This window comes from Otolemur garnettii, unplaced genomic scaffold (assembly GCF_000181295.1).
Source record: "Otolemur garnettii isolate 467f Iridium unplaced genomic scaffold, OtoGar3 scaffold00058, whole genome shotgun sequence".
Lineage (NCBI taxonomy): Eukaryota > Metazoa > Chordata > Mammalia > Primates > Galagidae > Otolemur > Otolemur garnettii.
This window is the reverse complement of record NW_003852453.1, coordinates 5,863,756-5,867,609: the sequence shown is the minus strand read 5'-3', so window position 1 is coordinate 5,867,609 and position 3,854 is coordinate 5,863,756. Positions and strand designations below refer to the sequence as shown.

The 3,854-nt window shown below is 41.4% G+C and overlaps 1 protein-coding gene across 3 annotated transcripts in view; it reads right to left on the bottom strand.

Annotated features, from left to right (window-relative positions):
* The window catches only part of CHD9 (chromodomain helicase DNA binding protein 9), a 226,048-nt gene that overhangs the window by 173,448 nt on the left and 48,746 nt on the right, over positions 1-3,854 (bottom strand). The window lies entirely within an intron of this gene.

The window sequence follows — 3,854 nt, the reverse complement described above, 5'->3', positions numbered from 1 at the left end:
TGCCTCAGTCTCCCGAGTAGCTGGGACCACAGGTGCCCGCCACAACACCCGGCTATTTTTTGGTTGCAGCCATCATTGTTGTTTGGCGGGCCCGGACTGGATTGAACTTGCCACCTTAGGTGTATGTGGCTGGCGCCTTAGCCACTTGAGCCACAGGCGCTGAGCCACTGACTGAAGTTCTTGACTATTAGTATATATTACCTCAAGAACTCAGCCCACCCTCCAGCCTTGCCTGTTGGGGAAGGCATGGGCCAGTGTACTCTCCCTGGGCACAGCTTGGCCCAGGTGATTCAACTGCCCAGGGAAGGGCTGATCCACAGGGAATGTGTCAGCTGGAAACCATACCTGTAAGGAGATGCCAGGGTCATGTTTAGGAACCTGACCATTCATTTGTGAAAACTGCCTTATGGTGTAGGTATTAGTCAGAATGACTGGGCTGGCTCAGGCTTAACCAGATCAATATCCAGAAGACATGAGGGATGTTGGAATAGAAATGCAGGTATGGGCTCCACCCCTGTAAAATCAAGAGCGCCCAGAGTGTCTGTAGCCTCAGTCTGGCTGTCCACTGAGGTCTGCCCAAGTGCCAAGGTCACACAGCTGCAGTTTGTTGTTTGCTTTTATTCCAAGGATGGGCAGGCTAACAACAGTCTGCCCATCTGCCTATGATCTCAACCCTCCACCTAGACAGAGCATGTGCTATAGCTGCCCAACTAGCACAACTGCTGGGGGCAGCTGCTGGGACGACTACACACAGCCAGTCCTCCTCTGCAGTGAGGGAGGGCACAAGCTCTTGAGTTGCTCAGTACTTTTCACTTTGGCATTCCAATTCTTAAGCTGTTCTGCCACTGTGGTATTCCAGTGGTGAATATAATCTTTGGGCAGAGTTTCTGAACTGCCTAGAACCCATGATCCTAAACTGTTTTTTTTTTTTCCTTTTTTTACTGTATTTAGATTATATTGCTTTTATATTTTTGCCCCAAAGGGGAATAATCTAGATGGAAGAGGAAACTTGTTTTAAAATATAGAATGAAGTAAAGAATTAGCATTAGTAATACAGTCATTGCAGAAGATTTGGAATTTCATTTGGAACTACAGTTAAAGTTTTAAGCAAGAAGTGTTAAAAAGAAAAATTAAAGGAATTAATGCACTTTTTTCAAGAAAAGTATTTCTTTCTATGTTGGAAACATCTGAGAATAAATTGATCTTGAATTGAAGAAAAAAAAAAGCATTCAGAACCCAGAACTAAAGAAACAGAGGCAGGCACCGAGCTGAGTAACTGACCTCTTAAGGGGATCTAGATAAGTAAACAGGTCACTACAGTACATGCTATGATGTTGTGTGCTTTGATAAAGGTAAGCTCAGAGGAGGAGTATCTATCTAATGGGAAAAAAAACAAACAAAGATACCAATACACATTATAAGAAGATCTATATTTCATGTGTGACAAAATATCAATCTTAGTTATAAAAATAGAGACTAAAAGTTATAAAAATATCGCATTGAGCAGTACCTGTGGCTCAGTGAGTAGGGTGCTGGCCCCAAATACTGAGGGTGGCGGGTTCAAACCTGACCCCAGCCAAACCGCAACAAAAAAAGTAGCTGGGTGTTGTGACGGGCACCTGTAGTCCCAGCTACTCGGGAGGCTGAGGCAGGAGAATTGCCTAAGCCCAGGAGTTGGGAGGTTGCTGTGAGCTGTGACGCCACAACACTCTACTGAAGGTGATAAAGTGAGACTCTGTCTCTACAAAATAAATAAATAAATAAAAATAAAAACATCACATCTGTCTAGTTTTACTTATTTAATTAAGCAAATATTTGTGGACAGTCCATTATACTCAATGCATCTCTGCATGAATTGCAAAAGTCTTTTCCCTCAGGGAGGTGACTCTAAATGGGGGAGGGATAAGGGAATGACATAAGAAAAACACACTATACTCTGCAAACAGGTCCCTCAATATTTTTCTAATAAGTATATTAGTCTTCCCAATATTTTGGGAAGACTGATCCCTAACAGTCCTCTATTATATCATCCCTTCAACACATCTGCACAGTATTAAATTTTGGGGTTTTTAATTTATTATTTATGTATATGGAGACAGTCTCATTTTTTTCCCCTTGGTAGAGTACCATGACGTTATAGCTCACAGCAACCTCCAACTCTTGGGCTCAAGCAATTCTCTTGCTGAGTAGGTGAGACTACAGGTGTCCACCACAACGCATAGCTCTTTTTTTTAGAGACAGGGTCTAGCTCTTACTCAGGCTGGTCTCGAACCCTTGTGCTCAGGCAATCCACCAGCCTTGGCCTCCTAAGTGCTGAGATTATAGGCGTGAGCCACTGTGCCCAGCCAGTATTAAATTTTTGTTACATTAATTTTTACTTTGTTCATGTACTACTTACAATTAACTAAAAATCTATTCTTCAGGAAAATTCAGTGTAGGATTTACCTTCCCTGAAAGGTCTCTCCTGACTCCAGTCTCAGGAGAGTATTCCTCTATGAATACCACAAATCATACTGCATTGTACAAAAGGGATTCTCTTATCATCTATGTTATCTTTAGCATGTTGTCCAGCTTACTAGGTATGCAGTAAACTTTGGTAGAAGAATGATGACTGCATGGAAATTAGAAAAAAAATAAGACTTAAATTTTTGAAACAAAAAGCAACAAGGAAACCTCTTGATCTGAGTTTAGGACCTATCACCTTCTAACCTTCTAGCTTTAGAAAAAAATCACATGATTTTTGTTTTCATCCGTAAAGAAAGAAGCCAAAAAGTAACAATAGCAAAACCTATAAACTGCACTCCTGCCTACCTTCAAGTAGCATTACCAAGTGGTAATAAAGTTAAACTACCATCTCTACCAGTAAGCTGTTAACACCAGTTCAGGGTAGGAACAACAGGGCTTTTGCAATCCCCTCACCCCCCTGCACTGTACCTAAAACCGGCAAGAGCACAGAGGGAATGATGTGGAAATGTCCAGAGGTGAGGCAGACCATGGCATTTAGGAAACTACTCAGTAGTGTAGCATGGCAACAGAATTCTATTAGCTATATAGAAAGAGAAGCTGAGAGTTCAGTAGATGTTAGATATCTAGGGTTTTATTAGCCTTGTCAAGAAAACTGGACTTTGTCTTAGAGACGGTTGGGAGCTATTTCACCTACTACAATTTCTTCTTTTGACTAACATTTTTACTATGGTGAAATTATTCTCACTGGTAGCTATTAATATTTGAAGTTGTTTTTAAAAAGTGACCAAAGCACTTAAGTTGTACCCAGAAATGCTTTTTTAAATAAAATGATAAAGATGGGGGATACTAGTCATTTTAAAGAATATCCTTACTTGGCAAAATAAAAAGCTAGCAAACAAGTGAATTCATCATTTCCTTGTTTAAAAAATAAATTGGGTTGATCTTGATGATGCATGCCTATAATTCTAACAACTCTGGCAGGCAGATTGCTTGAGCTCAGGAGTTCAAAACCAGCCTGAACAAGAAAAAGACCTCATCTCTATCAGAAATAGAAAAACTAGTTGGGTGTAGTGGCACACGCCTATAGTCCCAGCTACTCCAGAGGCTGAGGCAAGAGGCTCAAGTCCAAGAGTTTGAAGTTGCTGTGAGTTATGATGCCACAGCAGTCTACCCAAGGGGACAGCATGAGACTTTGTCTAAAAAAAAAAAAGTTGGCCTGGCATGGTAGCTCACACCTGTAATCCTAGCATTCTGGGAGGCCAAGGCAGGAAGAGCAAATGAGCTCAGAACATTGAGACCAGCCTGAGAAAAAAAAAATCCTGTCTCTATTAAAAATAGAAAAATTAAGGCTCGGCGCCTATAGCTCAACCGGCTAAGGCGCCAGCCAC